The sequence below is a fragment of the Lepus europaeus genome, chromosome 17, assembly GCF_033115175.1.
Source record: "Lepus europaeus isolate LE1 chromosome 17, mLepTim1.pri, whole genome shotgun sequence".
In the NCBI taxonomy this organism is placed as follows: domain Eukaryota; kingdom Metazoa; phylum Chordata; class Mammalia; order Lagomorpha; family Leporidae; genus Lepus; species Lepus europaeus.
The window spans coordinates 34,304,893-34,332,711 of record NC_084843.1 but is presented as its reverse complement, the minus strand read 5'-3'; the positions used below and the strand labels follow the sequence as shown (position 1 = coordinate 34,332,711).

Sequence of the window (27,819 nt, the reverse complement as noted above, 5' to 3'; positions counted from 1 at the left end):
TAAATCTGGTGGAGTTTGTGGATTCAAAAGGCTTCCATAGCCTTGGAAGTTCATGTCAAGCGCCTTAGGTGGTCACTGATGTCATATATAAGAGTGTTAATTTTTTGGCCGGCGCCATGGCTTAACAGGCTAATCCTCCGCCTTGTGGCGCCAGCACACTGGGTTCTAGTCCCTGTTGGGGAGCCGGATTCTTTCCTGGTTGCCCCTCTTCCAGGCCACCTCTCTGCTATGGCCTGGGAAGGCAGTGGAGGATGGCCCAAGTCCTTGGGCCCTGCACCGTATGAGAGACCATGAGAAGCACCTGGCTCCTGGCTTCGGATCAGCAAGATGTGCCAGCTGCAGCGGCCATTGGAGGGTGAACCAATGGCAAAAAGGAAGACCTTTCTCTCTGTCTCTCTCTCTTAATATCCACTCTGCCTGTCAAAAAAAAAGTGTTAATATTTAAATTAACAACAGGAGTCACTGTGCATTAACTTCCCATGCAGGACTTCTGTCCTCAATGAGTTCTATTATGAGAGTTAACTGTAAAATTTGTTCTCAGTTTTGTGTGTGTGTGTGTGTGTATGAATTGTTGAAATCCTTACTTAGTTGGTCTTCTGTGTATAAAATTAATTAAAAATGAATCTTAATGGAGAATTGGACTGCGAATGGGAGAAGGAGAATGATGAAAGCTGGGAGGGTGAGTAGGGCGGGTATGGTGGGAAGAATCACTATATTCTTGAAGTTATACTTACGAAATTTGTAATCTTTAAAAAAAAGGTATTGCTTATTTAAAAAAAAAGGTTTATTTGTGAAAAAAAGTGAGATAGTTTGAAAATGGCTTCTTCTCTTAACCATATAGGAAGCTTTTTTGAAGATGTGGATTTATTTAAGTTCTAAAGCTTTTTTAAACTTTTATTTAATGAATATAAATTTCCAATGTACAGCTTATGGATTACAATGGCTTCCCCCCCCATAACTTCCCTCCCACCCGCAACCCTCCCAACTCCCGCTCCTTCTCCCATTCCATTCACATCACGATTCATTTTCAATTATCTTTATATACAGAAGATCAATTTAGTATACATTAAGTAAAGATTTCAACAGTTTGCACCAACACAGAAACATAAAGTGTAAAATACTGTTTGAGTACTAGGTATAGCAATAATTCACATTGAACAACACATTAAGGACAGAGATCCTACATGAGGAGTAAGTGCACAGTGACTCCTGTTGTTGATTTAACAAATTGACACTCTTGTTTATGGCGTCAGAGATCTCCCTAGGCTCTTGTCATGAATTGCCAAGGCTATGGAAGCCTTTTGATTTCACAGACATCGATCTTATTTAGACAAGGGTCATAGTCAGAGTGGAAGTTCTCTCCTCCCTTCAGAGAAAGGTACCTGGTTCTTTGATGGAGCATTCTTTCCACTGGGATCTCACTTGAAGAAATCTTTCATTTGTTTTTTTTTTTTCCAGAGTTTCTTAGCTTTCCATGCCTAAAATATTCTCATGGACTCTTCAGCTAGATCCGAATGCCTTAAGGACTGATTCTGAGGCCAGAGTTCTGTTTACGTTGTTTCCATGTCTTAGCTATTCTGAATTGAGCTGTAGGCCCTGTTACAGTGTAGTGTACTTTCTTTTTTTTGTTGACAGGTAGAGTTATAGACAGTGACAGAGAGACAGAGAGAAAGGTCTTCCTCCCGATGGGTCACCCCCCAAATGGCCACTATGGCCAGCACTGCGTCCATCCGAAGCCAGGAGCCAGGTGCTTCTTCCTGGTCTCCCACGCAGGTGCAGGGCCCAAGCACTTGGGCCATCCTCCACTGCCCTCGGGGGCTACAGCAGAGAGCTGGACTGGAATAGGAGCAATTGGGACTAGAACCCAGAGCCCATATGGTATTCTGGCATCACAGGCGGAGGATTAACCAAGTGAGCCACAGCGCCGGCCCTGCAGTTTAGTGTACTTTCAGAGTAAAAGCTCATTTCTAAAATTGCTCCTTGAGAAAGCTGAGGTGTGAGCTAAAAGGCACCATACTGGACATCAAAGCATCTCAGTTCCAATCCCAGTTCTGCCATGTTTGAGCAATGGGACACTGCAGATTTCCTGTATCTGAAATCCTCCTCTTTCTTGTTTAAAAAGGAAAAAGAATAATGTCTACACTCAAGTGATTTTTTTAGGGGTTTAATGATGAAAGACGTGACTATTTACTTGATACGTGTTGAATTATTCAACATGCTGATGCATGAATTACTTTAGTTATAATGTTTAGTATTGTAATGTTACTGTAGAATCTAAAATAATTGAAGAAGTGTTCATTTTCAAGGAAAATAATCTAGTGTTTCAGAAAGTGTAGCAGGATAAACATTTTATATATAAGGTGTGTTACACACAGGTTGCCCTCAATGTCATATATTCCCAACTAACATCAGTTTAAAGTCAGAATGTTGGACAATTTTTCTATCCAAAAATTTATTACAGTAGCTTCAATTTTGAATGCTCATTGGAACCATCTGGAGTTATTCACATAAGTCATATAAAGTGATTGTGCCTCACCATAAAATAGATGGACCAGGACTTTTAATCTGGATTAAGGATAGGGGAAGTAATGGAAAATAGAGTAAGAAGAAATAGCACCTTATTTTCATAAACCAAAGTCCATTCAAAAGAGGCATTAAGTGCATTTGGCCCATTGTTTGCTTTTATATGTCAAAGGCACACATTATTTTCAGGGAGTGTTCTAAAAGCCTGAGTTTTCCAGCACTCAGTTGTCTCAGGAAGAAGAGAAGGTTCCAATGGATCCCGTGGTGGTGCTGGTGCTCTGTCTCTCCTGTTTGCTTCTCCTTTCATTCTGGAAACATGGCTATGGAGGAGAGAAGCTTCCTCCTGGACCCACTCCTTTCCCAATTCTTGGAAACATCCCGCAGTTAGATTTTAAGGACCTGAGCAAATCTATAACCAGAGTAAGTACACATTATCATACTTCAATTGTTTCTAAAGGTTAAGTAATTAACTCCAGATTTTAAATACAATATATTACTGGGAGACAAATTACTAAAATATTTTGTTTAATAGAAATACTTCTTTGGGATTATGATTTTGATATGTCATTGTCAGAAATAGTTAAATGAATTGATGCAATTTGCCAGTATAGAAATATTAGAGTTCTAAGGTAGAGTCAAACTAATAAAATGCTACTATCTTTGTTTCACAATCGTTTTAGTAATGATTTTGTTGTCTAAAAAGAAATAGTAGTGGAGTATTTTATTATAAATGTCTTTAATGAAGAATCATAAAATGTTTACTTTTTGTATTCTGTTTTGATAAACCAAGGGAATTAAACCAGAAGGAAGCAAATTATTACTGGTGTCAAGGAAATACCTTTGGTTCTAAAAACATATACATGAAAGAAAGAAAGAATGAGTTAGGGTATGTTGAGTGGCAATGGCACAGTTCTGGACCTGCACAAAGTTGCTTTCTGTGACTGTGATTGTACAGTAGGGATTAAATTGTCTGCCAGTGAGATAATCTTGTCCTTGCCGTGACTCCTCGATATCCACTCTCTTTCTGTGTTAATAATACCAGCAGATCTGAAACTTCTGGGCACTAGGATTATCTGGGTGATTTCAACAAATGTAGATTTCTGATATTTATCACTGCTGAGTCTGATCTTCCTGGGAAGAGCTTTGTGGATGATCTGGAGCAGCGTGGTGCAGCAGCTGGGTGTGGGCCCAGATTTGAACATGGAGCCCTGATAAAGTGCTGAGGCAGCAGTGGCTGACAAAGTACAATTTAAGTTTGGCTCTTCCATTTTTTAGTCATGCAACAAAGAATAGAAATTTTAAAAATTTAATCTCTTTTTCTGTAAAACAGAGTAAAAAATCTTGCTCAATATGTTGACTAGTTGTGATAATCTGCTTACTATTTTCCCTTGCAATAGCCTGTCTTTCGGGAGTCGCTGTTTGCAGAGCTATAGCAGTCACCACCATGTCCATATATAACATCCAGAAATGTTTGATGTTGTATTTAACAGAACAAAAATATCCATATGATGAAATACCAGTCTGAGTCATGCTGATTATGTAGAAAATGAGATTTCTTTTGCTCATATTTGCATTTTCTTTCCTATTTTCAGCTGTCTGCAGTCTATGGCCCTGTGTTCACTGTGTATTTGGGCATGAGGCCCACTGTGGTGATATGTGGATACGATGCAGTGAAAGAAGCCTTGGTTGATCTGGGAGAGGAGTTTTCTGGAAGAATTGTTTTCCCACTGACTGCAAAAGTTAATAAAGGATTTGGTCAGTGTTTGCATACATGTGTGTGCGTGTGTATGTGTGTGTTTGTCAGTGATGGTGGAGAGGGGTGGGGAGCAAAAATGTGAATGTCTCTGTCTGCGCAGCCAGGCCAGTCCACAGGCTTGCCTGTGTCAGCTCCCTCTCCTTGCCTTGGATCCTCCTTTAGTTTCCATTTCTGCTCCTCATAGGCATCGTTTTCAGCAACGGAAAGAGATGGAAGGAGACCCGGCGCTTCTCGCTCAAGACCCTGTGGAATTTAGGGATGGGGAAGAGGAGCATTGAGGACTGAGTTCATGAGGAAGCCTGCTGCCTGGTGGAGGAGCTGAGAAAAACCAATGGTGGGTGACTCTTTATATGTCCGTAAGAGAATGCTGTCTTTTCCAGTTTTCACTGGGGTTCTTGCCTTCAAGCAAGAAAGAATTCAGGCGTGAGACAGAGAGCAGAGTGATAAGGCTTTATTAGGGACAGGGCATCCATGAGGATGGAAGGAACAGAGAGACAGCATCCAGTCACTTGGATTGGGGAGAGCGAGGTCACATGGTTGAATGGTGAGAATACACCTGTGTATACCCGGCGGGCGACTCAGCAGAGAGGTAGAGGGCTGAGCAGGCAGTCTGATTGGACTCCCTAGGTTTTTAAGGGAGTCTGTTTACCACCCCCCCTCCTCCAGGATAAATGATGGAGAGTCCTGGAAGAAGGGTTTGTTGGGTGAAAATTAGCAAATTCCTCCCCAGATTTCCTGGCACAGGGCAGAGAGGGGGGCTTCCATGAAGGTTTTATTGCCCCATGTTATTAGTTCAGGTAACCCATTTGGTCCTGAGGAGAAAGAATTCTACTGCTTTCCTTGGGAGAAGGGCTGGGACCATCTGGAGGTTATCAGGGTCTGAGCAGGACTTTGAAGTGCAAGATGCTGGGCTTCTGGAGCTTCCGCAGTAGGTGCTGGTCTTCAGGGCTGTCTCACACACACTTAGGCTCAATTTCTGACTTCCTACCTAACACAGTGATGGCCCTGGACACATTGCAAGAATAACAAAATCTTTCATTCTATGTCCTTGTTGTCAGCTCCCTAAAGGAGCAGGGACTGTTTGAAGCTGAGAGTCAAGTGTGATTTTATGCATGTTTGGCTGTGTTTCACACAGTGACCTTGCATATAGAGTTGGGAATAAAAGCCTTGTCTTACTTTTTCTGCTCTTAGTTGCTTTGTTTTTTAACCCTCATTTTTTTTTTTAAATGAAGTGTGATTGTTTTTCTGGTGAATAAATTTGGGGTAGTATTATAGAACATTTCACCAGGGCATACTAGTTCAGGGTGCATGGTGGGAATGACTTCATCACTTTCTTATGGAATATGAAAAGTTGACAAATAGTTTCACTTAATTGGTCTATATTTATAGGATGAGCCTCATTGACATGTCCAGGGGATTTTTATGGCCCATGTTTACAATGCCTACCAGTAATGATATTTTTCTATTATAACTGCCTATGATCTCCTTCTACAGTCCTCATCCATCACACTTTTCCTGTGGACAAAATAATTATCTTAAAATTATCAAATATAAACTTAATGTTATTTAAATGCTTATTGTATTGTTTCATATACTTTGAATCAATATATACTATGGCTAAATTCTGCAAAATTACACAAAGAACAATATATAGAATGATTTATTTAACCATTCCATCATCTCTAATTTTAAATTGGCTTCAATTCAGCTTTCCCATATTTCATCTTCTTAATTTGTAAATTAGTAAGTTTAAAAATTTTCTATATTTAATGAAACATTGACTTTTTTTTTTTTTGACAGGCAGAATGGACAGTGAGAGAGAGAGACAGAGAGAAAGGTCTTCCTTTGCTGTTGGTTCACCCTCCAATGGCCGCCGCTGCCAGCACGCTGTGGCCCGGCGCACCACGCTGATCCAAAGGCAGGAGCCAGGTGCTTCTCCTGGTCTCCCTTGGGCCATCCTCCACTGCATTCCTGGGCCACAGCAGAGAGCTGGCCTGGAAGAGGGGCAATGAGGACAGAATCTGGTGCCCCGACCGGGACTAGAACCCGGTGTGCCGGCGCCGCAGGCAGAGGATTAGCCTATTGAGCCGCGGTGCCATCCTGACTTCTGGCACTGTTGTTGATCCAGAGTAGGACGGTACACAATTCTGCAATCTGGTTTAATGTTTTTTTCCTCATTATTTTTCAGTTCTCATTATTACACTGTTTAACCACAATGGGTTCTAGAACAGTGTTGAGTAGAAGACATGAATGTGGGCATCCCTGGTTAATTTGTGATTTCCATGATACAAATACAGAAGACCAACTCTATACTAAGTAAAGAGCTCAACAATTTTGCATGAAAAAAGAAATAAATTATTCCTCAGAGTGGGAGATGGGAGGGATGCGGGTGGGAGGGGAAGTTATGGGGGGTGAGCCATTGTAATCCATAAACTGTACTTTGAAAAATTATATTTACTAAATAAAAGTTTAAAAAAATTATTTCTCAACAGTTGAGACAAGGGCTGTTTAAAGTTATTGCATCTCAAAGTTAATTTCACTAGTTTTATTTTTTTAGAAACTTAATTAACTTTAAAGAATGACACATCTTGGCGCCGTGGCTCAACAGGCTAATCCTCCGCCTTGTGGCGCCGGCACACCCGGTTCTAGTCCCGGTCGGGGCACCGATCCTGTCCCGGTTGCCCCTCTTCCAGGCCAGCTCTCTGCTATGGCCCGGGAAGGCAGTGGAGGATGGCCCAAGTCCTTGGGCCCTGCACCCGCATGGGAGACCAGGAGAAGCACCTGGCTCCTGGCTTCGGATCAGCGCGATGTGCCGGCCGCAGCGGCCATTAGAAGGTGAACCAATGGCAAAAAGGAAGACCTTTCTCTCTGTCTCTCTCTCTCTCTCACTATCCACTCTGCCTGTCAAAAAAAAAAAAAAAAAAAAAAGAAAAGAATGACACATCTTTTGCGAGCTCTTAGGCATAACTTATGAGGCCTAAGAATATCCTCCATTTAATACATTGAAAGAAAGTAAGTGCTTGAGAAAGAGTTTTATCTTTAATTGAGGAAGCACCTTAAAAAAATAATATAGTTGGGCACAGGCATAACTAAAACTTATGAGATATAAGAATATCCTCCACTTAATACACTAAAAGGTAATAAATCTTTGAGAATAAGTTTTACAGTAAACTCTCATAATACCACTATTTGAGGACAGAGGTCTTACATGGTAAATTAATGCACAGTGGCTCCTATTGTTAAATTAACAATTAACACTCTCATGTAGGATGTCAGTGATTATGCGACGCTCTTGACATGAGCTGCCTAGGCTGTGGAAGCCTTTTGAGTCCACAAACTGTATCAGTGTTTAGACAGGGCCATATGCAAAGTGGAAGTTCTCTCCTCCCTTCAGAGAAAAATAAATCCTTTGATGACCACTTCTTTCCACTGATATCTCACAGAGGTCCTTCATGGAGGACATTTTTTTGCCATACCTTCTTGGTTTTCCATGCTTGAAATGCTCTCATGGGTATTTCAGCCAGACCAGAATGCCTTAAGTGCTGATTCTGAAGTCAGAGTGCTGCTTAAAGCAATTGTCATTCTATGAGTCTGCTGTGTGGACTGCTTCTCATGTTGGAGCATTTGTTCCTTTTTAATTCTATTATTGTTACCATATCATTAATCCTATTTATATGATCACTTTAACATTTAACCCTAATCCACATATTTTTTAAACTTTTATTTAGTAAATATAAATTTTCAAAATACAGTTTATGGATTACAATGGCTTCCCCCCCATAACTTTCCTCCCACTCCCTCTCCCATTCAATTCACATCAAGATTCATTTTCAATTATCTTTATATACAAAAGATCAATTTAGTATATATTAAGTAAATATTTCATCAGTTTGCACCCACACAGAAACACAAAGTGTAAAAATACTGTTTCAGTACTAGTTATAGCATTACTTCACATTGGACAAAACATTAAGGACAGATCCCACATGTGGAGTAAGTACACAGTGACTCCTGTTGTTGAATTAACAATTTGACACTCTTGTTTATGGCGTCAGTAATCTCCCTAGGCTCTAGTCATGGGAGCCTTTTGAGGAGGCTAGGGAAGCCTTTTGAGTTCGCCGACTTCAATCCTTCAATCTTATTCCGACAGGGTCATAGTAAAAGTGGAAGTTCTCTCCTCCCTTCAGAGAAAGGTACCTCCTTCTTTGATGGCCCTGTTCTTTCCACTTGGATCTCACTCACAGAGATCTTTCATTTAGGTTTTTTTTTTTTTTTTTTTTTTGCGCCAGAATGCCTTAGCTTTCCATGCCTAAAATACTCTCATGGGCTCTTCAGCCAGATCCAAATGCCTTAAGAGCTGATTCTGAGGCCAGAGTGCTATTTAGGACCTCTGCCATTCTATGAGTCTGCTGTGTATCCCGCTTCCCATGATGGATCATTCTCTCCCTTTTTTATTCTGTCAGTTAGTATTAGCAGACACTAGTCTTGTTTGTGTGATCCCTTTGACTCTTAGACCTATCAGTGTGATCAATTGTGAACTGAAATTGATCACTAGGACTAGTGAGATGGCATTGGTACATGCCACCTTGATGGGATTGTATTGGAATCCCCTGGCACATTTCTAACTCCACCATTTGGGGCAAGTCCAATTGAGCATGTCCCAAATTGTACATCTCCTCCCTCTCTTATTCCCACTCTTATATTTAACAGGGATCACTTTTCAGTTAAATTTAAACACCTAAGAATAATTGTGTGTAAATTACAGAGTTCAACCAATAGCACTAGAACAAAAAAAAATACTAAAAGTGATATGTTGACCTCATAAAATAATATAGGTAATGTTCTCTACTGTAAGTTTATTTTTATTTCCTTTTCCTTCTTCCCTATTCTTTTTAAGAAACATTATTTGTAGGGGAGGGAGGGAGAGAGAGAATGTCATCCTTAGGTTCATTCCCCAAATATCTGCAAAATGGCCATTGTTGTTCTTAACCTGATAACTGGGAATGCAATCCATGTCCCCCTTATGCATGACAGGAACTCAACCAGGGCCTCCCAAGGATATGCACTAGCAGGAAACTGGAGTCAGGGACTGAAGCTGGGAACTGAACTCTGGTACTGCAATGTGGGACACAGACGTCTTAACTGATAAATAAACATGTTCTTTCTGTTCTTATTATGTCCATTTTAAATTCCATCTTTAGAGTGCTTAATATGTGTTGGTGAAGTGCTACATTAACATGAAAAAATAAGTCTCTTCTGAGGTTCATCTTCTAGAAAAGTTCCATCTCTACTTCACTAGGCTGACAGAATCTGTAATACGTCTCACCTTCATTTAGAACTGGAAATGAATACAATCAAGGGTTGATTGTAGATGTCAGCTCTTTTCTCTGAGGTTCTCTCATTTCTGAAATACTAATATTGTTTGTCTTTTTAAAAAGAATAGTTGAGAGGCTGAGTGCAGTAACAATGAAAAGAGAGAGAGTTTCTGTTTTCTGGTTCAATTCTCTAATGTCTGGGCGGACTGGGTTGTGGATCTGAGAATGCCATCTAGGCCTCCCACATGGGCAGCAGGAGTGTGATTGCTTCTTATCATTTATGCCAGCAGTAGCAGAAATCTGGATTTAGGAGCCAGAGTTGGGAATTAGACCTAGGTATTTTGATACAGGTTGTACGTGTCTTAAATGCTGCCTACTCCCCCAGGTTTTGTTTAGTAATACAGGGCTAGAAATTTTTCATCCTCAGTGTTACAACACCAAAATCTGGGGAATTTTAAAATAAATTGAAGTCAGTACAATTTTATTTGGTGGCTTAAATTTTATTTGAACTGATATGAATCTGCTTCTTTTCCTTATTTATCCTGCTCTGTGTGAATATTTTAATATTTTATTAGAGTGTGTTTGATTACATGGTGTTCTCCACATTACTGAAAGCATCATAAAATTTGTGCAAACATCTTGTAAAATCTTTCGGAATGTCTATGTAATTCTGAATTTAAAACACTGGGTTTTAAAGGTTTCAGATAAAGAATTGTGTTATTGCATCTCTAATAAAACACATGTTCATATTTTAGGAGCTATAATAGAAAAGAAGGAAGAGGGTAAAATTGACTCCTATAGAAAATTTTGAGAAGGTTCATTTGAGCAAATGTGGGGAGTAAAAATTTTCCCCAAGTTGAAGAATGGTCACTGGCATTACGTGTGCCATGATTAAATCTCTTTCCAGCTTTCCAGGTAATTTGAGTGCCAGCAGGATGCATGGGGAGAATCATAGCTTCATGCTTATGTAGAGATTGGAAGGAGTGTTACTTGTGTAGAGAAATGAGGCAGGTAGTATGTTCCTCCAACTATTTCCTGAAAATGGAAAATTCAAGTGGTATTCAGATATGCAAATTACTGCTACAAAAGTCAGGACTTCAGTATGAACTTTGGTTCTGATACTGTTAGCCATCATTTAGGGAAAAGTTGTTTTTGTTTGTTTGTTTGAAGACAGAGTTACAGAGAGAGGTAGAGTCAGAGGAGGTCTTCCATCCGTTGGTTTACTCCCCAGATGGCTGCAAAGGCCGGAGCTGTGCCGATCCGAAGCCAGGAGCCAGGAGTTTCTTCCGGGTCTCCCACACAGGTGTAGGGGCCCAAGCACTTGGGCCATCTTCCACCACTTTCCCAGGCCATAGTAGAGCTTCTGATCTGAAGTGGAGCATCCAAGACTTGAACCGGCACCCATATGGGATGCCAGCACTGCAGGGAGCAGCTTTACTCACTACTCCACAGCACCAGCCCCAACATGATGTTTTGATACATGTGTAACGTCAAAATCAGGGCAAATATAAGCATCTCCTCAAACATTTGAAAACATTAAGAATCCTTTGTTCTGTTTTTTTTAAAAGAAAGATGTATAGTACCTGTTTTTAAACTATAGCTACCTTATTGTACAATAGAACATTAGAACTTGTTAATTGATAAACCCAATCGTCATTGATACTATCTGAATTGTTGCATAATGATGATTTTTCTGATTTTTCATGCCTTATTTTTACACTGATTTTTGAAAAAAAAATTTTTATTTATTTGAGGGATGCAGGGAAAGAGAAGGGGGGGAGAGAGGGGGAGAGAAAGAGAGAAAGAGAGAAAGAGAGAGAGAGAGAGAGAGAGAGAAAGTCATCTATGTACTGTTTCACTCTCCAGATGCATGAGATTCAGAACTCAGTTTGTATCTCCCAAGACTGAAGTACTTGAGCCATTACTTGCCATCACTCAGGGTGCACTTTAGAAGGAAGCTGGCATTTCAAGCAGAGCTGAAAATAAAAGCCAGACATTGCAATACATAATGCGAGCATCTCAAGTGACATAAAACCACTGCTTTAAGCATCAACCCTGACATTTTTTTAAAGTAGGATTAGCTTGTAATGAAGAGCTTCCTTACATTTTTAAATTGAAAAATAAATATTGCATTAAAATAATGAGGAATAAATAGATTTAAGTGTACTTGTTGGTATCATCCTAGAGGTCCTATTAAGTTTCATAAGGTCATCACCTAAAAGGCCCTATGAGCAATTTCTAAATACTCCTCACTTTTCTCAGGTCAGCACAGGCTTCCTTTTTAGATGAAAACCCATATATGTGTTGTGTGAAAACTGAGTGAGGGATTAGAGTAACAAGTAAGGACAGGACCAGTGTCCAAGCTTTGTGAAAAATAGAGGGCCTGCAGAGGGCTTGACACTCGCGTTCCTAAGTATTCAGCCCAGGCAATGCTATTAGAGGGTGCTGAGGACAATCTGCTCTTGGGCTCAAACTTTTTCCTGTTTATTTCATTTTCTGGCAGGAAATGTCAGTGTACTTCTTTGCACATGGATTTCCTATCTACAGGCAAAGGGCTTGAATGAGGTGATTTCCATCCTTTCTTCCATTCCTTGGCTTCTTTAGGATTCAGTTTGTCTGCTTTTCCCAGGGCACAGCTGTACTAACATCACTGACTTTTATGCTGCACGACGACAAAGAGTTCCCCAACCCAGACAGGTTTGGTCCTGGCCACTTCCTGGATGCCAGCGGCAACTTTAAGAAAAGTGACTACTTCATGCCTTTCTCAACAGGTGACAGAAAGTTATTTCCATTTGAACCTCAGGAACAAGACAGATTTTAGGGATGAGTTGAAACTTAGGTTGTTTGTTCCATGGAGCTGGTAGATTTGCTCTTTGTATGTGAATAGGTGCACCACTCCCATGGCCCATGCCTTTCTTGTGGTACATCCTTATTATACAGCCAGGTTAGTGGAGTTGTGGGGTGTTGATCCAGTTCTTCCAAACTGAGAATGCTGAAGTGTAAGTTAATCCAACTCTGCCTCTAAGTGCATCTAGCTACACATGTGCTCCTCTTAGAATGTGCATGTCATTAGGCTTTCTTCGTCTATTATGAGAATGGTATATGGGCTGATAACTCTGAGAATCTTCTCTTTGATGACCTTCACTCTGAGTAAGCTATAGGCATATAATTAATATCTCAGATCACAAGATGATTTCTTAAGAGGCTCCCATCCAAGTCAGGAACTATATGTTCTGGAATAGCCAGAATATTATAATCCAGAAAACGAGTGCTTTGAGAAAGGAAAGCACAGGTTGCCAAGAAAGCTGGATGGGGTAACTATTTTCTGCTCGTTGACATCCTGGAGATAACTGACAGGAGAGGAGAAAATGGAATTGCCTCAGAGGAGATGGCAAGGAAAGGAGAGATGCAGGGCACTGTTAGGAAGACATGGACTTCAGGAGCAGAGCGTTCTCTGTAAATCCAGGGGGTCATGTAAATCTAGGAACGGGGAAATGCTGGAATGTGGAGGATGCTCTGAAGTGATTGCAGAGTGCCTGGATCTTCCTACATTCGTGATCATACACCTTGGACATTTAGTCTCCACAGCTAAACTGTGTGTACTGAGTCTCTACATGGAATCCCATTTCCTTTTCTCTGTGTCTTCATTCTTTTGGGTGAGGCATCATACACATCAGCATGTGAGGGTCTGGGCTCTTCTTTTAATGAAATCACATTTTTTATAAAAGATTTTTATTTATTTATTCAAGAGGCAAAGCTACAGACAGAGAGAAGAAGAGAGAGAGAGAGAGAGAGAGAGAGAGAGAGAGAGAGAGAGAGAGAGGTCTTCCATTCACTGGTTCACTCTCCAAATGGCCATAACCATTCTGAAGCCAGAAGCCAGAAGCCAGGAGCTTCTTCCAGGTCCCCCATGTGGGTGCAGGGGCCCAAGTATTTGGAACATCTTCTGCTGCTTTCCTGGGCCATTAACAGGGAGATGCTAGTGGGATGATGGCACTGCAGGCAGAGGCCCAACCCACTACAACACAGTGCTGGCCCCTGAAAACACATTTTTATCTGCATAGAAAAATAGAGAATAATATTTAAGGTGATCCATGCTACAGTGAATTGTGAATATGATGAGGTAACTTAGAGGAAAAACTTGGGATTATAAATATTGTAAAGAGGAAGAGGCATAAGACATAGGTTCCAAAGGAAGCAGAGGAGAGGCGATCTTAGATCAATGGGATAGTGCTGAATGAAGCTTGAAACTTCATGGTGGACTGGAAATTGATGAAGAGGGGAGACTACAATTGAGTAGAGTGGAAGGAGTGATATTGATCATCAGTCCATGAACAGACTGTGAGGGTCCAAATCAAGCCATTTGGACCTCATTCTAAGGTAGGGACATGAGAGCCACTTAAGGTTTTAAACTCAAAGAGTGACCCATTTAGACATATGATTTTGAAATTGCCCTGGGGGGAAAGAAAGGCTTTGAATATTCTGCCACAGTTTCAAAGGGACATAAAATATGAGGGCACTTTTAGGTTTATGGAAAATAGTATGAAGTTATGTCCATTTTGATGAAAAACATCTTTATCCAAGCATTAGAGAAGTCCTCAATAATTCTTTGAAAATGCATAATATGGAAATTTTTTGATGGATTTCAACTGTTTCTGAGCCATAATTGACTACATCTATTGACTTATATCTATTGACTACATCTATTGACTACATCTATTGACTTACACTTCCATTCCATTTTATCATGAGTTTTCTGAAGTATATTTGTATATGAGCAACCTCCGCTCAACCTTTCTCTCTTCAACCCTCTGCACAAGAAATGTGTGTTTCTGAAAAAGTTTTGTCTAAACTCAAAGTGTTTATAATGTTTTAATAATTAATGAGATGTGTGGCACAGAACTTATATTCAATAAACATTTGTAAAGTGAGGGACACCTGATATAATCAGATGTTATATGGATAGTAAGTGCTTATCCTTTGTTCGGTGTGTGTATCCAACAATCCTCCCAGTCATCCTGTCTTCCATCCACCCACCCCTCTGCTCAGTACTTGAGCAAGCAGTCACTGCATACTTCTTGTGATAATTTCACAACCCAGTGTTTGGGTAACAAATCCTCTGTGCTCCTCCCCCCCCCCCCCCCAGGAAAGCGGGTGTGTGTGGGAGCGGCCCTGGCCCGCATGGAGCTATTTTTATTCCTGACTGCCATTTTGCAGAACTTTACCCTGAAGCCTCTGGTTGACCCAAAAGACATTGACATCGCTCCACTCTCCACTGGGTTTAGCCGTGCCACCCTTGTACAAGCTCTGTCTCATTCCTGTCTGAAGACAGGTGATGTGGCTGCTGCTGAGCTGTCATCTGCTATCCCCACCCCTCCAGAGAAGCTTCCTATTCCTTCGTCTATCATGGGTCCCTTCTCTGTTATGTCCTCTGACATTTATTCATTACTCAAGACCTAGCCTCCATTAGAGAGGTTTGTTGTTGTTGTTTTGGTGTCTCTTTATAAATGTGTATCTGCTATTCCTTATAGTCTGTAACTCTTGTATTGACCACCACAGGGACTAATACCTGTTTAATGCTGAGTTATTAATATATTATCACTATAAAATTGAGCAAGATGGTTGGTATTTGACAATTCAGAATCATTTCTCCTTTATGTTTTTTCAATAGAAGCATTATTAAATGTTGAATCAGTCTCAAATTTTCTATCTTTTGTACATGATGTGGAGAAGAAATGAAAGAAAACAAAGTTCCTAGAAGTCATGCTGGTTCTTATATTGATTGGCACAAATCTGCAAAAATAGAAGAAAGAAGAGCATTCTCTTGAATGTCACCTAGAGGTACTGGAGACTTGGATGTGAAAGAAAGAAACTATGTTCAGGAGTAGTTACCACCTGCTGGGAATTTTTTCCGAGGTTTAAACTAATTTATATTAGTAACTATATCAAATATTGCTTTCCTTTTTTTATTCCATTTTGCCTTTTTTTCTTTTTAAAAATTATTTATACAAGGTGAACAAATTTCTTATATTTCATATATACAAATTTAGGAGCATAGTGATACTTCCCACCCTACCCACCCTACTGCCCATGCTCCCACCCACTCTCTTCCTTCCTTTTTATTCTTAGTTTTAATTTTTACAGTGTTGGGGAATTTTAAGAGGATTAGCTGAAGGAGCTTAAAGTATCCAAATTCATGTCCCTGATTTGATGATATAGTTGACACTATAAAAATTTTTAAATATTTTTAATATGTGTGCTTATAGCTGACATTCAAGTATGTATACCTGCTCTCATATTGCAAATTGTATATGTAAGTGTTATTCTTTCCTCCCAGAAAACAGAATTCCTAGAAAGTCTCATGAGATCTTATTAATTTGCTCCTTTTGACTACATTTTTTACACTTAGCAGATATATTATGTAATATGGTATCATGGTACTCTAATCATTAGCTTCATTTCATCTCCAAGATATACAACACCGAATCTTTAAGACATTTAAAAATACATGATTATCATTTTTTCCTTCTATATTCATAGAACCTAGAAACAAAAAAGTGAAAATTAACACATTATCTTCACTTAACCTTTGTTGATCGTTAAATGACAAATTTTAATATGTTAACTCTGGTGTGAAAAAACAAGCAATATTGTGAATTTTTTCATGTCCTGTTTTATTGTACTAATTTTTAAATTATTTTATTTTTCTTCTCTTTTTTTTGGAAATAACTAAATCTTCATTTTCCTAAAGTAGATACTTAAGTTACTGGGTTTTAAAAATTTTATTTTTACTGCTTGCCTTTAATGCTCTAAATTTCCCCCTAAGCACTATCTTTACTCCACAAAGTTGTTTACCAATCACTAGCAAGCAGAACTCTCTTCTTTAACTTATCTGATATAAAGTCCCAGAAATATCTTTTACCCTCTTTATCATAATGGTTCAGAAAACATAAAAACTGGAATGATATTTTGATATTTCAAATGATTCTGGAGGCTGCTTGCCTCATAGAAAATGTTGTGTCTAGGGAACAGTGGATCGATTGAATTCAAAATTATACTTTACAGGACAATTTGTGACACAGGTTTTGGCAGTAAGTTCTTTATTAAGACAGAAAAAGAGTAGGCAAGAAAAGAAAAACTAGATGAGTTAGACTGCATCAAAATTAACTTTGTGTGTAAAGGCAAGTTAACAACAAAGTGAAACACAATGGCCAAACATAGCTGCAAATCAAGAGTGTATATGTAGACAGAAGAAGCCCTGCGTTGCAATAACAATAATAAAAGCAGCAAACAGTCCGACGCAGTGGCTAACTTGGCTAATCCTCAACCTGCGGTGCCGGCATCCCATATGGGCACCAGGTTCTAGTCCCGGCTGCTCCTCTTCCAGTCCAGCTCTCTGCTGTGGCCCGGGAAGGCAGTGGAGGATGGTCCAAGTGCTTGGGCTCCTGCACCAGCATGGGAGACCAGGAGGAAGCATCTGGCTTCTGGCTTTGGATCAGCATAGTTCTGGCTATGGCGGCCATTTGTGGGGTGAACCAACAGAAGGAAGACCTTTCTCTCTGTCTCTCTTTCTCACTGTCTATCTGTCAAATAAAAAAAAAAATGCAGCAAACAACCAATTGACAAACTGGGCAAAGAACTTGAATACACTTTTCCATAAAGAAGCTATGGCTCTGCCAATAAGCACGTGAAAAATGTACTGTATTGATATTGGACATGACCCCCTAAAACTTATACAAAAAGTGGCCCTTTAAAGTCCCCAGAAATGCCATCTGGGATGCCACGTATACTACCGGAATTTGGGGTACCATATGTTTTCACCATATGCTTATTAATAACTCCCCAATATTAATAAGCCCAAGAGGGTTCTTGCCTAATATTTAGAGAAGAATTCTAAATACCAGCACAGATAAACGAGGCAGCATGGTACACTTTAAGCTTTTATTTAGTGCAAAAGATGCATATGAGAGTGAAAGCTTTATTTAAGACAGAGACGTAAATATGGGTTCTACCGAGCACCAGGAACCAGTCACATGGAGGAGCATCTAGGCCAGAATGCCTACGGTGCATGGCCCAAAGGCCATGCACCCTAGAGGTGCAGGGCTAGAGCAAGCCCCCTCCTGGCAAGAGGCCTGGGAAGAAGAGAAGGGCCAGGACACACCATATCCCAGGCTTTTAACCCACTTCCAAAGGGGAGTGGTCAATTAACCTGATTGGCTGGTGGGCACCCAGGTGTGGCCAGGTAGGGGAATGAGGTCACACAGGGGCATGGCGAAGGCAAGGGCTTCCAGCTCACAAACCTAATCGATTTTAACCTGTATGCCTGCCTACTTCAGTAACATTAATTATTAGGACAATGAAAAGCACAGTGAGATATAACCTTTTACCGACTAGGATTGTCGTTACGAAAAACCAGAACATAGTAAGTCATTATGAGAACCTGAGAAAATTGAAAGTGTTTTTCACTGCTGCCAAGAATGTAAAATGATGCAGCCACTGTGAGATAGTGTAGCGGTTCCTTAAAAATTTAGAAATTGAAATACTGGAGGCAGCAAAGTGGTGGCAGAGTAAGATCTACTAATAATATCCTGACAGAGACATCATTCACACACAAGACTATTGTTACAAGAGTTTGGTAGATGGGGCCGGCGCTGTGGCTCACTTGGTTAGTCCTCTGCCTGCAGCGCTGGCATTCCATATGGGCACCGGGTTCTAGTCCTGGTTGCTCTTCTTCTAGTCTAGCTCTCTGCTGTGGCCCAGGAAGGCAGTGGAGGATGGCCCAAGTGTTTGGGCTCTTGCACCCGCATGGGAGACCAGGAAGAAACACCTGGCTCCTGGCTTCAGATCAGCACAGTGCCCACCCGTGGCAGCCATTTGGGGAGTGAACCAATGGAAGGAAGACCTTTCTCTTTGTCTCTCTCACTGTCTGACTTTACCTGTCAAATAAAAAAAAAAAAAGAGTTTGGTAGACAAGTAAGAGACTACAGTGCTTGATTTTAGTATACTAATAAAAGATACACTGAAGAAGGCAGGAAAGAAGCAGTTGCCCGCACTGGCGACAGAGGTTAAGAGAAGTTTCTGGCCCCTGGCTTTGGCCTGGTGCAGCCTCGACCATTGTAGCCATTTGGGGAGAGGAGAGAACGAGCAGTTGGAAGATCAATCTCTCTCACCCACCCCTCATCTCTGTCTGTGACTCTGACTTTCAAATAAATAAATGAATCTTAAAAAAAAAAAAGAGAAAATAATGATTACAGCTTAGATGCTGTAGAGAACTTCACTAAAGTGCCCATCTAGAAACAAAGGCACCAAAAGCACTTCATATTCAAACAGTACTCTAGGACACATTGCCAGCAGAAAGTCTTACTAAGGAAGGCATTATATAAAATTGGAGGTAACAAGAACAAGGAAGACACGATGACGCCCCCAAATGAAAAAGACACCCCAAATCAAGATTATGAAGATGATGAGATGGAAGAAATGCAAGAAGCGGATCTCAAAAAATTGATAAGAACATTAAGAAGTTCTCAAAAACAAATTCTTGAACTACAGAAATCCTTAATGGACAAGATAGAAAAAATCTCTTGTGAAAGTGAAATATTAAGGAGGAATCAAAATGAAATGAAACAACTAGTGGAACAAGAAACTCTGATAGTGACGAGAAATCATAATGAAATGAAGAATTCAATAGATCAAATGACAAACACATTAGAGAGCCTTAAAAACAGAATGGGCGAAGCAGAAGAGAGAATATCAGACTTAGAAGACAGAGAACAGGAAAGGAAACAGGCAAACCAAAGAAAAGAAGAAGAAATTAGAAATCTAAAAAATATTGTCGGGAATCTACAGGATACTATTAAAAAACCCAACATTCGGGTTCTAGGAGTTCCTGAAGGCATGGAGAGGGAGAAAGGATTAGAAGGCATTTTCAGTGAGATACTAGCAGAAAATTTCCCAGGTTTGGAGAAGGACAGAGGCATCTTAGTACAGGAAGCTTATAGAACCCCTAATAAACATGACCAAAAGAGATCCTCACCACGACATGTTGTAATCAAACTCACCACAGTGAAACACAAAGAAAAGATCCTAAAATGTGCAAGAGAGAAACGTCAGATTACTCTTAGAGGATCTCCAATTAGACTCACAGCAGACTTCTCATCAGAAACCCTACAAGCTAGAAGGGAATGGCGAGACATAGCCCAGGTACTAAGAGAGAAAAACTGCCAGCCCAGAATACTATATCCTGCAAAGCTCTCATTTGTGAATGAAGGTGAAATTAAGACTTTTCATAGCAAACAGAAACTGAAAGAATTTGTTGCCACTCATCCTGCCCTGCAAAAGATGCTTAAAGATGTGTTACACACAGAAACACAGAAACATGGTCACCAATATGAAAGAAGGTAAAGGAAGGAAACCTCACAGCAAAAGATCACAGGAAGCTCAATTTCTCTTTGACATAGAATTAAACTCTGATGCTCTGTTAAAGCAATGTGTTAAAGTAATCTATTATGTTCTCTTGATGTCTGTTAAATTCTAATTGTTCAAAAACAGCTGAATTTTTATTAAGAGCTATGGGTTATTTAAATATGTGCTTATTTTCAAAAATTTGAATAATCACCTTGTAACAATGATCAAATTTGGTCTAGGTTATGTCATGATTTTAAGGAATCTTATTTCAAGCAGATATTTTGGATTTTGAGCCTTCTTGGCATTCTTGACAGGCATTCAAAAAATCAAAGTTTCAAACAATCTGGTCTCTAAAATTTCCAGTAAATCCTGGACTTTGGTTTTTCCAGTTTGGGCCCAACTGAAAAAATCAAAGGACCTATGTCTCTCATCTTATAGAGACACCAACTAATCAGTCTATTTGGATTATATTAGAAGGACTGTCAAGATGTGATGTGGTACCAGATTTTAACTTTCTATAATGGAAAATGCTATTAATACAAATGTTTGAGAATTAAAAAGTCTAATGATCTTGTGTTACTAGACATGATAGTTATCTTAATGAGAAAGCACCAGAGGCCTAAAGGGTTAAATACTTGTAAAATCCTACAGGTGCTTTCAAAAATACTGTGAAGTAAGCAAGTGCCTCTTGTTGGTTGATGAGTTTATAATTTTAAACATGGCGACTTAAAGTCTTTTGTCATCCACAGTTATATATGATGTGCTGCTCATAAAACTAAAGCGTTGTTGGTTCTGTGTTTAGCTGTCCTCCTATAGGTTCCTATGGACTTTTTCCAGCCACTTCTATTGTATTCAGTACTTTGGGATGGCTCTGTAAACAGATGAAGCCAATAATGTATTAACAGTACCAACTGAGAGAAAGTATGGTTAACTGAGGTTACTAAAAACAAAAAGCAATTCAAATCAATTGGCAATCTACAAAAAGAGTTAAAGATTTTAAAAGCTATTATTAAAATTGCTATATTGGTCTATTATGCTATATTATATGTGTGTACATATTGTATGTCCACATGGGGAAATTTTATTAAGAGTTTTATTTTAAATGGCTTATAGATAAGATTGTCCATAAATTTAAGCTGCTAACATCAATCAAAGATACATTTTAGTTTGTGTGACCTGAATCTGTGTATCATATGTTTTAGACTTGTTGGTAGAAAGAAACTAAAAACATTTTAGATGGTTGTGCTTAAGTTTACTGGCTAAACAAACGACACCATGTTAGATATTTAAGAGGTGTTTTCAAATACATGATTCTTAAAATTTATAGAAGGCATTGGACCTTCTGGTAAATGTTTTCTTAAGTTGTTATCTAGTGGTTGAAACTGTTTGCTAAGTATTCATGTGATATTGCTATTGTCAGCAAGCGATCTAGGACTTGCTCCCTCATTTCTCTATTCTAAGCCCAACTTGTTCTTTCATTTCTCTATTCTCTTCAAGGTAGGAAACTAATTCTATTATGAAGGAATCTGTAGGATGCACAATTTAATCTTTAGACCTTATAAAAGAGATGGCTAACATTTTTGTATAATAGCATAGCCAAAATAAGAACTTAAATAATAATCTCATAGCTAGATTCACTTCGCCATCAGCGAAGTATACAGTAAGTAGAAAAAACCTCCCTTTCAGACCAAAGGGAAAGAAAGTTTTAAAGTGAGAATATAATTTTCCTCATGGGCATTGTCTACCTTAGAAAAACTACTACAGAACATGCCTGTGACTATAGACTTGTAGTTCAGGCCACCGAAGATTAGAGATGGGACTTGGGCACTCCCTTGACTTGCATCGTCTGGTCTGCTTTAACACAAACCAGGAGGAAAAGAAAGCTAGGCTTCAGAAGCAATGGGTGGCAGGCCTATTAATGGCTGATCTGTACAGTGATCTGCCCTCAAGGAGACCCAACAGGCCAGTCCACTGCAGTGGCTTTCAATGTGGTAAGCCTGGGCTTCAGCAGAAGTCAGCTTGTGAAGAGCCCTGGCAGCTCTGCCAAGAGTTGGATCACTGGAAATGGACCTGCCCTGGAGTCGAAGGATGCCCAGGTCAGAGCCACAGATCTTATTGGCTCTAAGCTGAAAAGCCCTTCACTCAGCCCAACTTCCAAAGGGACCACTGCAGCTGAGGGGATGGTCAAGTAGGGTCAGCAACATTGCGGGCAGAACTGTAAATTTCTTGTTAGAGATGCCCCCTGCCTTTACCTGGCCAGCTCTCCTCCCAGGCCAGCCAAGTAATGAAAGTCAACAGAGTGCCTTCCCCCAGGAGGTTCACACCTCCCTTAGGATATACCCCATGTGAAGAGATAGATAGGTCTGGGCCTCTTAATTTACAAGGCCTAAAGCCCACCAGATTATTATCAAGCCCCTTCTATCAGGTTCTATTTGCCTCTCAATCAGAAAACTTAATTGTAGCTTAGACAGCACCTTTCTTAGCTCCTCTAATAATGACTCTGTCCTTTGTTCTAGACCCTGTCTAGTGCACTTGGGCCTCATTCCTTTGTAATCATAACGTCTACTCTACCACCAATGGCTCTACTCCCAACCTGTGTGTACTGATGGTCCTCTTCCCCATTTCATGCTGTATAATTGTTCAAACCTGGTTAACGCCACTCTTAGGATCATTGGTTACTATCCTCACTCTGTCTTTTATGACCTTGTCTAAATATGATCAGAGTCGGCAAACTTGGAAAGCTTCCATAGCCTTGGCAACTCATGACGAGAGCCTAGGGTGGTTACTGGCACCATAAACTAGAGTGTCAATTTGTTGGGTCAACAACAGGAGCCACTGTGCAGTTGCTCCTCATGTGGGATCTCTGTCCTTAATGTGCTGTACATTGTGATTTAATGCTATAACTAGTACTCAAACAGTATGTTTCACTTTGTGTTGCTATGTGGGTGCAAACTGTTGAAATCTTTATACTAAATTGTTCTTCTGTATATAAAGAGAATTGAAAATGAATCTTGATGCAAATGGAAGGGGAGAGGGAGCGGGAGAGGGGAGGGTTGCGGGTGGGAGGGAAGTTATGGGAGGGGGAAGCCATTGTAATCCATAAGCTGTACACTGGAAATTTATATTCATTAAATAAAAGTTAAAAAATAAAAAAAAAAGGCAGTGCTGTGGTGATTTGAAGGTCATGTGTAGGCAAGTGCTTGAAGGGAAGAGAGGGGAAAAAAGCGGAAAAGAGGATTTTTAGGCTGTGAACTGTCCTATGTGATACCACAATGGTGCATACGTTACATTACATGTCAAAACCATTGAATGCATAACACGAATGAACCCTACATAAAGTATGGACTTGGTTCACGATGAGGTACCAGTGTTGGTTGCTTGATTTTATCTGATGAATAACATTTTGAGTTTATTACTTGGAGTACAGATGTGTGATGGTGTGGGCAGGTACATTGGACACTATTTACTTTCTACTTATTAAGTACTAACTCACACAGTTCTAGACATGGTAAAGTTTGTGCTACTCTGTATCACACTGTGACTGTTGAAGGCCTAAATGTGATACTCTGCAGATCATTTAGGTGGTGGTGGAAATTCTATGTGATGGGATTTGAGAAGAAACTGAACTGGAATTTGGAACACTGGGGTCCTTAGACAAAGTCTTCTACTGATGCACTGATTACATCATTTCATTGAGTTACCAATTGCCCCTTCATAAAAATCAAAACAAATTTTGGACCAGATGATCTAAAAGGTCCCTTTAATCTTTAAATTATCTGCAAACATGGGGTCAGCATTTGCACAGTGGTTAAGATGCTGCTTGGGATTTCTACATACCAGATCAGATTGCATGAGTTCCTGTTCTGGTTCCAGTTCCAGTCCTGCTCTTCTAGTGATACTAGCTTCCTCTAATGCACATCTTGGCAGGCATCAGTTGATTGACTCAAGTACTTGGGTCCCCTGTGGGAGATACTGATTGAATTCCTTGCTACTGGCTTCAGCTTGGCCAGGCCCTCCTGATTGGGGTATTTTAGGAGTGAACTTTGGAAGGGAGATTTCTTTCTATCCCCCACCCCTCTTTAGGCATCTTAAAAAACAATAAAGACCTATAAAAAGAAAGTTTCAGGCAAGACATCAACTCAACCAAGTAGAGAAGAAGGGCAGAAAGTTTCCTGAGTTCATTTTTTTCTGTGAACATGTCCATTTTTATTCACAAGCACATACATTATAAAGGGCAAGTAAAAAGTGTATAACCAATTCTGAGGAATGCTATCCATAGGGCAGAATGGACACTGGTGCCAATATGCTGATCCAATTAGAATGAAGGTCACATAGACAGGATGGCTTCCCAGATGGGCCTGGGTGCAACTGGAGGTTATTTACGTGACCCTCAATTATAGGGCTCTTTAGCAGGGAATAGATTTTTTCTTATCACCACAAGATGCTACATCCATGGAGAAAGCTGAGATGTTCCAAGGGCCTACTATAGTGTTCTACCTTGGCTGTTTGAGTATGGTCACCCATGATAGGGTGAGAGAAGGGGAGCAGCTCAGAGTCATTTTTTTTTCCTTTTATTTAATAAATATAGATTTTCAAAGGTACAACTTTTGGATTATAGCAGCTTTTCCCCCCATAACCTCCCTCCCACCCACAACCATCCCGTCCCCCATTTCCGCTCCCATCTCATTCACATCATGATTCATTTTGAATTATCTTTAGATACAGAAGATCAATTTAGTATATACTAAGTAAAGACTTTAACAGACTGCACCCACACAGACACACAAAGTATAAAGTACTATTTGAGTATTAGTTATACCATTAATTCACATAGTACAACACATTAAGGACAGAGATCCTACATGGGGAGAAAGCGCACAGTGACTCCTGTTTTTGATTTAACAATTGACATTCTTGTTTATGGTGTCAGTAATCACCGGAGGCTCTTGTCATGAGCTGCTAAGGCTATGGAAGCCTCTTGAATAAGCCAACTCCGCCGGCGCCGTGGCTTAACAGGCTAATCCTCCGCCTTGCGGCGCCAGCGCACCGGGTTCTAGTCCCGGTCGGGGCACCGATCCTGTCCCGGTTGCCCCTCTTCCAGGCCAGCTCTCTGCTGTGACCAGGGAGTGCAGTGGAGGATGGCCCAAGTGCTTGGGCCCTGCACCCCATGGGAGACCAGGAGAAGCACCTGGCTCCTGCCATCGGAACAGCGCGGTGCGCCGGCCGCAGCGCGCCTACCGCGGCGGCCATTGGAGGGTGAACCAACGGCAAAAAGGAAGACCTTTCTCTCTGTCTCCCTCTACTGTCCACTCTGCCTGTCAAAAAAAAAAAAAAAAAAAAAAAAAAGAATAAGCCAACTCCGATCTTATTTAGACAAGGCAATATCAAATTGGATGTTCTCTTCTCCCTTCAGAGAAAGGTATCTCATTCTTTGATCATGCATTCTTTCCACTGGGATTTCACTTGCAGAGATCTTTCATTGAGGTCATTTTTTTTTTTACACCACAGTGTCTTGGATTTCCATGCCTGAGAAACTCTCATGGCCTTTATAGCTGGATCTGAGTGCCTTAAGTGCTGATTCTTAGGCCAGAGTGCTTTTTAGGACATCTGCCATTCTATGATTCTCCTGTGTATCCTGCTTCACATGTAGGATCATTCTCTCCTTTTTAATTCTATGAATTATTTGCAGACACTGGTCTTGTTTATGTGATCCCTTTGATTCTTAATCCTATTATTATGATCAAATATGAACTAAAACTGGTCACTTTGACTAGTGAGATGGCATTGGTACATGCCACTTTGATGGGATTGAATTGGAATCCCCTGGCACGTTTCTAACTCTACCATTATGGGTAAGTCTGGTGGAATGTGTGCTTAAATGTACATCTCTTTCCTCTCTTATTCCCACTCTTATATTTAATGGGGATCACTTTTCAGTGAAATATAAACACCTAAGAATAATTGTGCGTTAACTAAAGAGTTCAACCAATGGTATTAAGTAGACCAAAAAATACTAAAAGGACTAAAATAGCAAATTGTTCCTCGACAGTCAGGACAAGGGCTGATCAAGTCATTGTTTCTCATAGCATCCATTTCACTTCAACATGTTTCCTTTTAGGTGCTCAGTTAGTTGTCACCAATCAGGGAGAACATGACATTTGTGCCTTTGGGACTGGCTTAATTCACTCAGCATTATGTATTCCAGATTCCCCCATTTTGTTGCAAATGACCGAGTTTCATTGTTTTTTTTTTTTACTGCTGAATAGTATTCTATAGAGTACATGTCCCATAACTTCTGATCCAGTCTTCTGTTGATGGGCATTTAGGTTGGTTCCATGTCTTAGTTATTGTGAATTGAGCTGCAATAAACATTAATGTGCAGACAACTTTTTTGTTTGCCAATTTAATTTCTTTTGTGTAAGTTCCAAGGAGTGGGATGGCTGGGTTGAATGGTAGGGTTATATTCAGGTTTCTGAGCAATCTCCAAACTGACATCCATAGTGGCTTAACCAGTTTGCATTCCCACCAACAGTGGATTAGTGTCCCTTTTTCTCCACATCCTCACCAGCATCTGTTGCTGATAGATTTCTGCATGTGAGCCATTCTAACAGGGGTGAGGTGAAACCTCATTGTGATTTTGATTTGCATTTCCCTGATTGCTAGTGATCCTGAACATTTTTTCATTTGTGATGGCCATTTGGATTTCCTCTTATGAAAAATGTCTATTGAGGTCCTTGGCCCATCTCTTAAGTGGGTTGTTTGTTTTGTTGTTGTGGAGTTTCTTGATCTTTCATAGATTCTGCTTATTAATCCTTTATCAGTTACATAGTTTGCAAATATTTTTTCCATTCTGTTGGTTGCCTCTTCACTTTTTTGACTGTTTATTTTGCAGTACAGAAACTTCTCAATTTGATGCAATCCCAAATGTTAATTTTGTCTTTGACTGTAGGTGCCTCCGAGGACTTTTCCAAGAAGTCTTTGCCTGTGCGTACATCTTACCTTACAGAGTTTCTCCGATATTCTCTAATAATTTGATGGTGTCAGGTCATAGATTCAGATCTTTAATCCATGTTGAGTGGATTTTTTTGTGAGGTGTAAGGTAGGGGTCTTGCTTCATGATTCTGCACATGGAAATCCAATTTTCCCAGCACCATATGTTGAATAGACTGTCCTTGCTACAGGAATTGGTTTTAGATCCTTGATCAAATATAAGTTGACTGTAGATGTTTGGATTGATTTCTGGTGTTTCTATTCTGTTCCACTGGTCTATCCATCTGTTTCTGCACCAGTACCATGCTGTTTTGATTATAACTGCCCTTTAGAATGCCCTGAAATCTGGCATTGTGATGCCTCTGGCCTTGTTTTTTGTTGTACAAGATTGCTTTAGCTATTCAAGGTCTCGTGTGCCTCCATATGAATTTCAGCATCAGTTTTCCAGATCTGAGGAGAATGCCTTTGGTATTTGACTGGTATCACATAGAATCTATAATTGACTTTGGGAGAAAGGACATTTTGATGATATTGATACTTCCAATCCATGAGCAATGAAGATTTTTTTTCATTTTTTGGTATCCTCTTTCTTTAAGATTTTATAATTCTCATCGTAGAGATCTTTAACGTCCTTGGTTAAGTTTATTCAAAGGTATTTGATTGTTTTTGTAGCTATTGTAAGTGGGACTGATCTTAGAAGTTCTTTTTAAGTCATGTCATTTCCTATGTATACAAAGGCTGTTGATTTTTGTACATTGATTTTATATTGTGCTGCTTTGCCAAAGTGTTCTATGAGTTCCAATTGTCTCTTAGTAGAGTTCTTTGGATCCC

The 27,819-nt window shown here is 40.0% G+C and overlaps 1 pseudogene; it reads left to right on the top strand.

Annotated features, from left to right (window-relative positions):
• The first annotated feature begins 2,775 nt into the window (after positions 1-2,775).
• LOC133775776 (cytochrome P450 2C1-like) lies at positions 2,776-14,920 on the top strand (annotated as a pseudogene).
• The last annotated feature ends 12,899 nt before the right edge of the window (positions 14,921-27,819 follow it).